The sequence below is a fragment of the Misgurnus anguillicaudatus genome, chromosome 21 (genome assembly GCF_027580225.2).
Source record: "Misgurnus anguillicaudatus chromosome 21, ASM2758022v2, whole genome shotgun sequence".
NCBI classification, from domain to species: Eukaryota; Metazoa; Chordata; class Actinopteri; order Cypriniformes; family Cobitidae; genus Misgurnus; species Misgurnus anguillicaudatus.
The window spans coordinates 30969318-30983008 of record NC_073357.2 but is presented as its reverse complement, the minus strand read 5'-3'; the positions used below and the strand labels follow the sequence as shown (position 1 = coordinate 30983008).

At 36.7% G+C, this 13691-nt stretch overlaps 1 protein-coding gene across 2 annotated transcripts in view; it reads right to left on the bottom strand.

Moving 5' to 3' along the window:
• Positions 1 to 13691, bottom strand: part of dok4 (docking protein 4) — a 120288-nt gene that overhangs the window by 48190 nt on the left and 58407 nt on the right. Inside the window, exon 1 of one of the 2 annotated variants that reach the window (XM_055202052.2) lies at positions 365 to 994. The exons of the other annotated variant lie outside the window; for it this stretch is intronic. The gene's annotated coding sequence lies outside the window, so the exon portion shown is untranslated. Of the gene's footprint in view, positions 1 to 364; positions 995 to 13691 lie in introns of those variants that run through there. 2 annotated transcript variants of the gene reach the window in all.

The following is a 13691-nucleotide window of genomic DNA, read 5'->3' as shown; positions in this document are numbered from 1 at the left end:
ATAAATAAATCTTTTTTACTTTATTAAAGAGCGCATGTTCATAGCTGTCAACTTGCAACATCACTGAGCCTGTCAGACAGTCGAAGCAGCCGAAATAGGCTACAGCGCAGAAAAGCAGCAAGATTATATTGATATTTAACAAACAAATATATTAGCAAATGCTGTTCAATGATCTATCTCCTTGTGTGAATTTGACGATGGATGCTGCTGCACAAAAAGTTGTTCAAGAGAAAATTATGTATCGATTTCAACGTTTTCCTAATAGTAAATTTTATTTAAAATTCTTATTTTTTGTTTTCTGTTGTTTTAATGTTTGGAGACATAGGCATGGCCTGAAACAGCAGATGAACTTTCATAAGCCTACCTGGATGATGTTGATGAAGGTGCGGCCCCTCTCCGAGAAGACTGCTGCGCTTAAAGGTGGAAAATGCAATGTTTTTGGGTCTGCGCACTAACAGAGACGAAACATTAGCAAATTTTCTTTTGAGCGTCAGATCTGCTGTCAGTAATCCAAGTTACTCTTCTCGGTTGTCGTCTTGTGTTTCGGGACGAGACGCCGTGTACCGCGCCTGAACCTCCAACTCTGAACACACGGCTGTTACACGCTCAGCTGTCTGTCTCCAGCCCGAACAGACAACAAAAGTCCAGCCTTTACCGTAACGTGTAGGAGAAGAGCGCACATAAATCCTGCAAACCTTCAACGTGTTTGACAGATGAAAGTCAGAAGCTGCTATCTTATCGGACAGTGACTTCAAGAAGAACATTTCTTTGATATTCTATATTTACGTGATAGGGCACACATCCGGTGTCTAAAATAGGCACCGACAGGGTGATCAGGACCCGAACGCGATTCTGTGAATGGAACTACTTTGTAACACGGCTATTTACCTCATAAGTAAATAATTAGACACGAAACTGTCATTTTAAATATTTTGGCAGCAGTTAGCATTTAGTTTGTTTAGGAATGAAAACGAGACAGCGGAGGGATACCTTTAACTTAAGTAGTACCGGTCAAGATTCGGCCACTGACGCGCGTTTTAACGGTTGTGCTCCCCGGAATAAAAAAACAGAAATTCATGACTGGCCAATCAGAAACATTGATTCTGAATCATTAAATGCATTTTATTGTGACAGTAACAATAAATTATTTGTATAAATTATGTATTTTTGTCCAACACATTTCTTTAATTTAGTAACAAAAATGAGTTTATGTTAAACAACAAATAATGTATTCCCAACAGTATTGTTGTGGCTCCATGAAAAGCAGAAAAACTAATGTCATCTGACCTTGTGGAGACAAATCTTAATAAATCTTTCATGGGTACAGTGATTTAGTATTTTAAGACATGGGCTAGTAACCAAAAGGTTGCAGGTTCAAAACCCAAAAGGGGTGATTCATGAACTACCATTACTGTGCCCTCGAGCAAGGTGCTTAAACAAAGATACATTGGTGGGGAAGGCCTTTCTGTAGTAAATGTACTACAGGTTCTTCTGAATAGATGTACCTATTAGTAATACAACACATAGTAAATACAGTAAATAATGTAAAAATTGCAAATAATCATTACAGTGCAGTCACTCTGTGACAAAATATATAGACTTAAATATGGAATATGGGCCCTATCCTAAAAAATAGCACAACTGCTAAAGGTAATTCGTTATTTACAGGTTTTCCACAAGTCCTTGAAATCCTTAAAAGTTTGTGAGTCTGGGAGAAAAATTCAAGGCCCTGGGAAGTTTTTGAAAATATACATACATAGGTACAGGTAATTGAAAGTGCTTGAATCTATTTTATGCCAGAAGTTTTCTAGAAAAAAATCCATATTATTCCTTGTGTAGTGTAGGATAATATCATTAACATTCTAGACTTTTTAAGCACACATGCTAAACTGTTGGCTTTAATGCTGATGATATCTTCTGTATGTGAATGTTGATTCATACCAAAATGCTTTTTTGCACAGTTGTGTTTGACACATGAAAACGTTTCGGGTTACATAACTGTTGTTCCCTGAGAAGGGAACGAGACGCTGCGTCTCCCTTGCCATACTTCCTGCCTCCCTGTAACGCCGTCTTTGGGAACACGATGTAACCTTGCTCTCACTTGAAATGTGTCCCCACATTTAGTACTTAAATTTGAGGGTATTGGACCTGGAAAGTCCTTGAAAGGTCCTTGAATTTGAAGTTAACTAAGGCAGTGGTTGTCAAACTTTTTCAGTGTGCGGCCCCCCTTGTGTACGCCACATTTCTTTGCGGCACCCCCAAAGAAAATTTATGACCAAAACCAGTTCTAAAACGTAACATTTTTATTAAACAAAACATATTAAATTATACAAAGTAGTGCTGTTGGTTAGAAGCCTTATTTTTTAGGTTTAAATACACAGAATTCATGATAAATTAATGTATTTTATAAAATGTCTTAAAACTGGGGCCCCCCTGGCACCATCTCACGGCACCATCTCACGGCCCCTCTTGGGGCCCTGCCCCCTAGTTTGAGAACCACTGAACTAAGGTGTGGGAACCCTGAATTTACCGCAGGTTTAAGAATGATGCTTACTAATTCTATTGCTGTCATATATGCACAATTAATGTCTACTTTTTAAGTGCACTGTAAACAGTGAGTACATTGAGGGCTTAAAGAGATAGTTCGGCCAAAAATGAAAAATAGGCCTACCACACGATTTACTCACCCTGAAGCTACCTGAGTTACATTTGTCCATCCTTTTTGATGCGAACACATATTGAGATATTTTTGAAAATGTCCTAGCTCTTCCAATCTTTATAATAGATGAATATGGGGCCCGCTCCTTCAAGTCCAAAGAATGTGCATCCATCCTTCGCAAATTCCACACGGCTCTGGGGGATAAATAAAGGTCTTTTAAGGGTAATCGATGTGATTTGTAAGAGTAATATATTTAAAACTTTACAAAGATTTTACTTTTACATGCACATTCTTTGGACTTTAAGGATCGGACCCCATATTCATCTATTATAAAGATTAAAAGAGCTAGGACATTTTCAAAAATATCTGAATAGGTGTTCATATGAAAAAGGACAAATGTAACTCGTGTGGCTTCAGGGTGAGTAAATCATGGAGTAATTTTCATTTTTAGCCAAACTATCCCTTTAAGGTGGCATTTGGTAGATGGCCATGGAAGTGTTACCTGTACGCATTCTCACATATTCAGTGAAAGTATTCACATGGTGCGTGATACCCAAGAGAGTCATAAAGGAAAAATGATGGATCTTTAGTGGGAGCATTCAACCAAGCCTGCTGCTGTTGCTGATGCTGGAGTTTCTAGGCAAGATACATCATCATCACTCAAAATGAAAAGCGATCAGTGTTTTTAAGAGCAATGCATGAACATTTAAAGGATTTGGAGGATGTTGAAAGACACAGTAGTTATTGAGACAAGTTTGGAGATAAGAATTTATTATCCCCAGATGGTTTATAGTGGAACATGAGTATGATTATGTGGACCACTTGGGGTTATATCAAAAAGGTGACAGTAAAAAAAATGAGCTCTGTCCTTGTCCTCGGTTCTCATGGTAACAGAGTCAGGTAATATGATGTACAGGGAGGCAGCGAAGAAGAACGACAGTAAGAGATTACGAACCAATATAAGGAATAAAGCTCAATTATAGCAGCTAAATAGGCAGGTTGCCAACTTACATTTCTTGGCTTGTCATCATGGCATGCGGTTATTATCAAAGCACTTTAAATGAGTATGAAATTCTAGTCAGATCTCAGTCTCAAAATCTTAGAACTTTAAATCACTAACTGGCCTCTTTCTTTAGGGTTTTATCTTTATGTAAAATGTATCAACTTAATGAGAATGGAAAAAAAGCTTTGTACACATGCAACCTCTTGTTTTAAATAAAAGAAAGTAAAAAGGGGGTGATTGGGAATGGATGAGGATGGGGGATGGACAGAATTTGTTTCCGATAAATGGTGCCGCCACACTGATAAGAGTGTGTGATAATGTTGACAAAGGGAGACAGCGGGGGACAAGAGACAGACATGAGGGCAAGTGATGACAGGCAGAGGCTCATGCCCGCATGCTTGCAATTACACACACACAAACAGGCACGCACGCACGCATGTACACACACACAATTCTTAAATCTTATAGGCTTAAATCTGTGTCATTGGAATCGTGTACCCTTAAATGATTAAATAAAATTCCTGTACAGGTATAATACGCCATGCTTTAATAATTAAGTGCTTTACATACTGTATATTGTATAGTGCTAAATTTACCTTAGTAAATAACTTTATATGCATTTAAAATGCATTTAAAATTTTTGTAAAGTTTTTGTCCTACTGCATGTAAATAAATAGATATTAAAAAGATCCAAGTTTTATTGTATTCCAAATAGGCTGTGCAATATTGAAGAAAAATGCAATATGCAATAACACGCTAAATAACGTGATATTCTATATGATATTTATTTTAGGTATTATTTAAGTTGTGTTTAAGGGTCAAATAATGCCTTTTTAACAAGATGTAATATAGTGTCATGTGTGTAAATGATCCCAAACGAGGCCAGTGGTGTCAAAAGTACTCATATTCATTACTCAAGTAAAAGTATAGATACTAGAGTTTAAAAAGACTTTTGTAGAAGTTGAAGTATCAACTCAAGCTTTTTACTCAAGTAAAAGTGAAAAAGTACTGGTTTCAAAACTACTTAAAGTATAAAATTAAAAGTAATGTAAGGAAAAAAATGTCATTACGGAAAAAAGCCTAGGCCGCACCACAGGGTCCTTTTGTGCACTACCCTATCTCCTCTAAAACATGTTTCTAAAGGCCATAATAACTATAGTGTTATATTAAAATGTTAATGTTAAAAAATTTGGGATGCACTAGGGCCAGGGGTATGCAATGTCAGTCCTGGAGTGCCGATGTCCTGCAAATTTTAGCTCCAACCCTTACAAAACCTTGGCTACCTGTAGTTTCAGGTGACTTTTTCAGGGGCTTTTGATTAGACCTGGAGCTAAACTCTGCAGGACATCGGCACTCCATGTTGCCTACCCCTGCACTAGGCTATCTGTTTCAACTGCATACGGTATATGCCCATTAAAAATGAACGCATTTTAGTACAATGCAAACAAGTACATTAAAGCAGTTCTCAAACTGGGGGCCGCGAGATGGTGCCAGGGGCCCCAGTTTTATAATATTTCATGAAATACATTACTTTATTATAAATTCTGTGTAATTAAACCTCAGAACAATAAGGCTACTAAACAAAATCAATACATTTGTATAATTTAACATGTTTTGTTTAACTCAAAATGTATGTTTTAGAATGATTTATGTCATACATTTTTTTTGGGGGGGGGCTGTGAAGGAATCCACTGTACACAAGGGAGGCCGCAAAAAAAAATGGTTTCATAACCACTGCATTAAAGAACCTTATATGTGTACTACTGAGCATTATATATAAATATTCAAATATTATAATGGTGCAAAAAGTCAAAATTCAGAGCAGGGCCGCTGCTGGCCAAACTTTTACAGTGGTGCCCTCTCTAGTTAAAAAACAACAAACTATAGTATGTGTGAGCATAGAAATATGCTATTGTTATCATTTATAATTGTATTTTGACAGCAATACAATCTACAATTACACACATATGCAATTATATATTAAAGCCTATATTTCTGCATCTGTACCAGTGTAGCTAATGGACTTCAGCTTAATCTAATGTGACAAAGCTGATCTTACATGTCAGTGTAAATCCAAGTAATTTTGACTTTCTTGTAAGTAAATTAAAAGTCAGGTTTAAGGAAACAGCTGATGTCTATTAACAAAAGCAAAAGTTGGTATGTATGGGTATGTGTTTAATTGATTTAACACTCAAGCATATAGCTAAGTAGGTTTTGTTAATGCAAATAAAATTTAGGGCAGTTATTACAAAACAACAGATGTCTTTAGCATAGATATCTTTGCCATGCTTCAAAACGCAACGCAGCACAATGTCATTTAAGTTGAACAACTGAAGTTACATGATTTAAATTGGTACATTGTTATACTATTTAAATCACACAGATGCGTTGGTGTCAGCAGCCAGCTATACATTTACACAGGCTTGTGAATGTGAAAGTGATCCGCGAGTTTTATTTCGTCCTTTTCCATTTGAAGGCAGAATGCCGCGTTCTGTTACTGTACAAACGGATGGCGGATGATATCAAAGCATCGCAAGAGCAAACTGCTCCAACTGCTTCGCATGCTTTCTAATCGCTCTCGCGGTTCTTTTAAGTTTATCTTTGCAGCGCTATCGAACAAACTTTTGATCATCTGCAGTCCGCTGGGGGGGGCGGGGATTGCGTACGGCGGGGATTGCGTACAAACCAATAGGGAATGTTAATGTACGTCACCGCAGTGTTGCATTATGGGACGTGGGCGCCATGTTTAGAGGCACCGCCGACCGCTATGCCATTTAATTGTGCGTGTGTTCAGTTAAAAACTAGGTAAAATTGAAGAAGAACGGAAGAAATCGATAAGTTGAAAGAAAAAGAGAAGGGACCCTATCGGGAGAAACTAAATGCTACTGCCAAAAAACTTTATTTGGACAAATAAACAACATAGATCCATATGATTTAGCAGCCCAAGACTGGATTACGGACCTCCGCTCACATATCTGGTCAATTACCTTGTTTTTGCAGGACTTTATTTACACTTTGCAGGAGTTTAAGAGCTATAAATCCCTTCAAGCTTATAATAAGGTGACACTTCTTTATTAAAACACACAAAATGCTAAATATTTAGCTAACGTTGTCATTTAAAGAGTCACAAGCAGTGGGTTTGAGTTGCATTTAATAAAAAATATGTGTTACAATCGTCAAAATTGTCTAAATATTTATTTTTATAACTCATGTGTTTAGGGTGATCAGAAATGAATGAATGAATCAATCAATAACTTACATTTGCAAGTTAGTTTGGCAGTGTTAGCATAAAAACAAGACAATTTAAGTGGTTCTGCTTTTATTAATCACAAATTACTGAATGACTGAAAATGCAGCGAAAACACTCTCGCTGATGCAGAGATTTTTTTTTTGAAAAGTAAACGTTTTTCTCCTGATTGCAGCAGGCAAACCACGCGATCCGGCGTCTTTTCGTCAGCTCCTGCACCGGCTTCCTTTGTTTTTTCCACGAATAAAAGCTGGAAAAACATATTCCGTTGTTCAGTTTCCTCCCTGAACGATCGCGTGACCTGCTTGATCGAGCAGTACTGACCAAACATATCGAAGTTTATAAAAATCTCGACAGAAAATACAAAAACAACCTCCAACACATGAAATCTAATACAGCGGGATAGGACGCGTGCCTGCAAATATGGCGGATTACACATAATGCAACACCGCGTGACGTCAACTCCACATTCCCTATAGAGTGTCAGAATGGTGTATGTTTATGCTTCTCATCCAACCACATTCGCATTCATCCGGATGATGCAATTTATCAAGATAGGTTTTGGGTTTTTTTAACGATGACAAGCCGGAATGTAAAAAAAGAAAACAAGCCGAAATTAAAAGAAGTAACGAGGCAATTTTTAAAATGTAAGGAGTAGAAAGTACAGATAATTGCGTGAAAATGTAAGGAGTAGAAGTAAAAAGTCGTCTGAAAAATAATTACTCAAGTAAAGTATAGATACCCAAAATATCTACTTAAGTATTGTAACGAAGTATTTGTACTTCGTTACTTGACACCTCTGAACGAGGCATATGGGTCTTATCTAGCAAAACGATTGTCATTTTTAACAAGAAAAATAAAAAACATCCACTTTTAAACCACAACGTCTCGTCTATCTCCAGTCCTGTGATGCGCCAGCGCGACCTCACGCAATACGTCATCACGTCAAGAGGTCACGGATGATGTATGCGAAACTACGCCCCAGTGTTTACAAATGTGGAGAAAGAGGAGCGTTCTGACGTTGTTGTATGTGGAATGATACTAATTAATGTCTTTGTGTCAGTTTATTGTTTAAAATTGTCCACAAATGTGCGTTTCATATATGTAACACATGACCTTTCTATGTCACTACACAATTACGTGAGGTCGCGCTGGCTCCTCACACAGCCGGAGATAGGTGAGAAGTTGTGGTTTAAAAGTGTAGATCTTTTGGGATTGTTAGAGTCCTTTGAAACTTTTTTAAGAAAATGGACTAATCCAACACTGACCCACAGAATAACACGGTGAAGCACAGACTTCATAAGGTGACACCCATTGGAACACAGACATGGCAAAGCGGTCAGAGATTTCATATTATCAGTTAGAATAAGGTATCATTTTTTTGTTAAACATGCATCTCAGATCCTTGGCCTCCTCTATACATTTGATCTATAGTTGGTCTTTCTCTAAATCACATTTTTTCTTTAAAATTGGCCTTTTGCAGCTACGGTCAGGGTCAATAGAAAAGCCGCCTTTACGGCAAAGTATCAAAAGTTACATCCAATCATAAATAGCATGTCTGCTCATCAATCTGTCAATCTGTTGCAATGCAATAAATACAAGGGCAAATAGTTCTTTATCATTTACCAGTCAAATTTGTAACTGAGACAATATGATTTCTCTTAATGACAAAAACAGGATTTTAATGCTAAGCATTCTTATAATATGCTTATGCAGTGCCCCCCAAACCACCAGGGGGCCACCTTTCTCGTAAGTTCATGCGGCCCTGCACAGAACGGTTGGCGAGTGACATTACTATGCCGCAAGAGCAATTCAAAAGCATAACAAGCAGTCTGATCTCACGGTAATTTGATGTCATATGACATTTGCTTCTCGACGTGCATCTTGATCTAATAGGTATGGTTTTCTAACAAAGTTAGCGTCCGGAGCAGAAAAGACAGAAAAAGCGCATGCCTGCAAGATCATATCATTGGATTTTTTACTGCCATTAAAGCCATTTACTGCCAATTAAAGCTTGCCGAGCCACGCAATGAAGAACACTGACTTAGACGAAGTCGTAAGTCATCATTACCAAGTCATAATTCCGACTTCCGACTTACCAAGTCATAATTACGACTTACGACTTACCAAGTCATAATTACAACTTCTGACTTAACATAATCACGACTTACTAAGTCATCATTACGACTTCCGACTTACCGTAAGTCGGAAGTCGTAATTATGACTTAGTAAGTCGGAAGTCATCTTGTGGTCTTCACGTGGGTCAGGAAACAAGATGGAAGATGGATACTTAGTAAGTCGTAAAGACCACTGTACCAAGTCATCATTACGACTTACCACTTACTAAGTCATCATTACGACTCACCAAGTCATAATTACGACTTCACAACAGGATCACTTGACTGACTTGACAAATTATAAACTACACTGAAAAAAAAATGATTCATTGAATTTAATACATTCTTTAAGGTAAGTGGCTGCAATCAATTTATTTAAGCTACATTTAAACAAAAAAGATTAGTAACGTAAAATGAAATATAAAACTTTTGTTTAAATGTAGCTTAAATAAAATGATTGCAACCACTTACCTTAAAAAAATTGATTAAATTCAATGAATAATTTTTTTCAGTGTATATACATGTAAGTTTACAAAACGAACTGGCACAAGACAGCAAACACAAGGGTATTAAATAAGGGAGCAAATCAAGAGGGAAACAGGTGATATGAGTCAAACAATGATGAGGTGATTAACGAGGAGAAAGAGGGGGCGGGGTCAGGAAACAAGACATGCAAGTACACAGCCCAAACAAAGGGTCATGTGCTAGCACACAAAACATGTGGCTTACTAAGTCATAATTACGACTTCCGACTTACCAAGTCATAATTACGATTTATGACTTACCAAGTCATTTTTACGACTTCCGACTTACCATAATTACGACTTCCGACTTACCATAATTACGACTTCCGACTTAACAACTCATAATTACGACTTCTGACTTATCATAATTACGACTTCCGACTTATCATAATAACGACTTCCGACTTATGGTAAGTCGGAAGTCGTAATTATGGTAAGTCGGAAGTCGTAATTATCATTTACCAAGTCATAATAACGACTTACCATAAGTCGGAAGTCGTCTTGTGGTCATCATTATGACTTCCGACTTACCAAGTTATCATTACGACTTCATCATTACGACTTACAACTTACCTAGTCATCATTACGACTTCTGACTTACCAACTCATAATTACGACTTGCGACTTCCAACGTACTAAGTCATCATTACGACTTACCAATTTATAATTACAACTTACCAAGTCATAATTACGACTTGCGACTTACCTTGTTATCATTACGACTTACCTCATCATCATTAAGACTGTCAGGAATGGTGAAGGTAGAACCCAAGTGCACACAAAATGGATGAACGCAAGGACTTTATTTGAGAAATAATTATGACTTGATAAGTCAGAAGTCGTAATTATGAGTTGGTAAGTCGGAAGTCGTAATTATGGTAAGTCGGAAGTCGTAATTATGGTAAGTCGGAAGTCGTAAAGATGACTTGGTAAGTCGGAAGTCGTAATTATGACTTAGTAAGCCACATGTTTTGTGAGCTAGCACATGACCTTTTGTTTGGGCTGTGTGTTTGCATGTCTTGTTTCCTGACCCCGCCCCCGTCTTTCTCCTCGTTAATCACCTCATCATTGTTTGACTCATATCACCTGTTTCCCTCTTGATTTGCTCCCTTATTTAATACCCTTGTGTTTGCTGTCTTGTGCCAGTTCGTTTTGTAAACTTACATGTATATACACTGAAAAAAATTATTCATTGAATTTAATCAATTTTTTTAAGGTCAGTTTTTTTTTTTTTTTAAGGGACAATACATATTAAGAAAACATAATAGCTTTTCAGCCATATGAATATGCCAGAATTAGCCCCCAGGCTATTTTACATCTGTAGTCCCTTACCAGGTCATCAACAGTGCTTAATGAGACAAAACAAAACATTTAACTATGAGTTAACATAAGTCAGCCATCACAATAATGAACGAATCAATTAACATAAGTCAGACATCACAAAAATGAACGAAAACAACACAAACTCCTGTTTACACTAACAACACGAAATACCACAATTAACAAAACAAACCCTCTAACATCATTGAAAGACTCATGATATAGAATACATATCTAGACATACACATGAATGGAATTGCTATTCTATATAAATAAATAAATATATTCCTCTAATCACTCAGTGTTCACAAATTTGATTTGTATTTAGCCATAGCTTCAGATGGCTCTTAAAACTGATATAGGTCGGACATTCTCTTACATCAACAGGTAGCGTGTTCCAGATCTCCGATCCTTTGATTGATAGTGCATATTGTCCAAATGTTGTGCGTCTATAAGGCACAATACAGTCTCCTCTTATAGCAGCCCTGGTTACATATGTTCCTCTACCCATGTTTTTCAATTTAATATATTCGCTTAGTGGGGGTGGAGCAAGTCCATTTAAGATCTTATAGATAACACAGGCATATTTGAACTGTGTAAAATTTGCAAAACTTAAAAGATTGTGTTTTTGCAAAATTAAGCAGTGATGATATGACAATGGTTTTCTGTCTAAAATTTTTATAGCTCGTTTGAATAATGACTCCATTGGTTTAAGCGTTGTGGCGTTTGTAAGTGACCAGTTGGTAAAGCCATATTCCATATGGGACAGGATCATAGCATGGAGAAACATTCTGGCTGTTTTATATGACAAAGATGGTCTAATGTATCTAAAGTTAAAAAGATTAAATTTAACAGTTTTTGAGAGACTTTTGATATGATTTTTAAAAGACAGTGTAGAATCTAAAACAATACCAAGGTATTTGAATTCATTTACCAACTGTAGTTCTTCTTGATTTAAAAAAACTTTTGAACGAGTAATTTCAGTCTGTCGCTTCGAAAACATTAAACATACAGTTTTTTTGGGATTCAAGAGTAGACATGATTCAGTTAACCACTCCTGTACACGACTCAGTGCAGATGTCAGTGACTGAGAGGCTTCTTGTACAGTTTTTGCATGTGTAAAAATTACGGCGTCGTCTGCATACATTAAAATATTGATGTTTTGACATACTGTGGGCAGGTCATTAATATATAGAGAAAATAAAATAGGTGCAAGTATGGAGCCTTGAGGAACTCCTACTGGACATTCAAGATAAGAAGATGTAATGTTATCAACCGAAACACAGTGCATTCTATTGTTCAAGTAAGACTTCATCCAATTGATAGCTTGATCGGAGAAGTTAAATTTTGATAATCTTGACAAGAGAATCTGATGATTGACGGTATCAAACGCCCTTTTCAGATCCAAAAAGACAGCACCCACAACAGAATGAGTGTCTAACGAATGTTTGACCTTTTCGATAAAAACAGTAACTGCCGTTTCTGTTGAGTGGTGGGCGCGAAAGCCAAACTGCATAGGATGCAGAGAATTAAGATGTACTTATATTTAAGTGCTTTATTAATTGTTTAGCTACCCACTTTTCGATGATTTTAGATATGACCGGTAAAATGCTGATAGGTCTATAATTATTAATATCTAATTTACTCCCTTTTTTAAAAATTGGTATAATTGTAGCCATTTTCCAATCAGGTGGAACAATAGATTGTCTTATTGACAGATTGATCATATGTGTAATAGGACATATCAAAGACTCTTTATGGAATTTAATAAAATGTGTGTCCAAACCAAATACATCCTTGCTTTTGGAGTTATTTAATTCATCAATAATAGCGGCCACCTGTAGTTCTGTAATTTCTTTTATCATAAATATCGGCTGTGTATAGTTTACTGTAGAAGACACACTTATGGTTGGGGTAAATAATTCAGATATTTCATTGACAGAATTTCTAAAAAACGAATTTAACTCGGACGCTAAAATAAGTGGGTCTTTCATTAGTACATTGTTAATTTTAAGTTCAGTTAATTTGTCTTGTATATTCTGTCTACCAGTTAGTTTATTTATACCTTGCCAAATTTTTTCCCCATTTCCTTTTGCACTATCAATTATGTTCTTAAAGAAATTTGCTTTAGCCTTCCGCATCATTTGTGTAGCTTTATTTCTTGCTGAGGTGAATTGTTGTCTATCTAGAGTAAGGCCAGTTTTAATCGCCCTTTTAAGTAGTTGATCTCTTCATCATTACGGCTGTCAGGAGTGCACACAAAATAGATGAACTCAAGGACTTTATTTGAGAAATACACAGAAAAGCAAAACCCACGAGGGGGCAAAATAACAAGAATAGGTAAATGACAAAAACTGACTTGACTAAAACAAAAGAATAAACTTGACAAAGACTTCACAACAGGATCACTTGACTGACTTGACAAACTATAAACTAGATACATGTAAGTTTACAAAACGAACTGGCACAAGACAGCAAACACAAGGGTATTAAATAAGGGAGCAAATCAAGAGGGAAACAGGTGATATGAGTCAAACAATGATGAGGTGATTAACGAGGAGAAAGAGGGGGCGGGGTCAGGAAACAAGACATGCAAGTACACAGCCCAAACAAAGGGTCATGTGCTAGCACACAAAACATGTGGCTTACTAAGTCATAATTACGACTTCCGACTTACCAAGTCATAATTACGATTTCTGACTTACCAAGTCATTTTTACGACTTCCGACTTACCATAATTACGACTTCCGACTTACCAACTCATAATTACAACCTCCGACTTAACAACTCATAATTACGACTTCCGACTTATCATAATTAT